Below are 510 nucleotides of genomic sequence, written 5' to 3'. Positions count from 1 at the left end.
GGGGTGCCCCCCAGGCCGGGCCGCCCCCCAGGCCGAGGCCGGGGTGCCCGGTGCGGCGCAGGAGCCGGCGATGTGCTGCTGCGCCCGTGTCTCGGCCTGTCGTTAGTTGTGCGTAGTGCTGCTGAGGACAGTTTGGTTTTATTTTGGGGTTTTTTTTGTTTGTTTTCATTAAGGATCCTCGCGTTTTGTCATATCTCAAAGAGCTTGTGAAGCTTGTGGGCATCCCTGAGCGTGCCCCCAGGTGCCGGTGACACCCTGAGGGGTTTTACTTATTCATTCAAGAGCGGGGCCGGCGGTACGAGTCAGAGGGGTTTTGTGTCACGGGGAAAGAGACGGTGATTCCGGGTCCTTGTAGATCTCCGTTTACAGGAGCCTGGTGAGAAAACGATCAGTCCTTGATACTGAAAGAACCACACGAGGAGGTGGGGGACCGCCTTCTTGGATTAAGGTGTTTTGTTGCATTTTATGGGCGTTGTGTGACCTCACAGAAATTGTGGTGAAGCTTTTGTT

The sequence above is a fragment of the Athene cunicularia genome (genome assembly GCF_003259725.1).
Source record: "Athene cunicularia isolate RWA chromosome 10 unlocalized genomic scaffold, athCun1 chr10_part1, whole genome shotgun sequence".
In the NCBI taxonomy this organism is placed as follows: domain Eukaryota; kingdom Metazoa; phylum Chordata; class Aves; order Strigiformes; family Strigidae; genus Athene; species Athene cunicularia.
The sequence above is the reverse complement of the archived record's forward strand: the minus strand, read 5'-3'. Positions refer to the sequence as shown.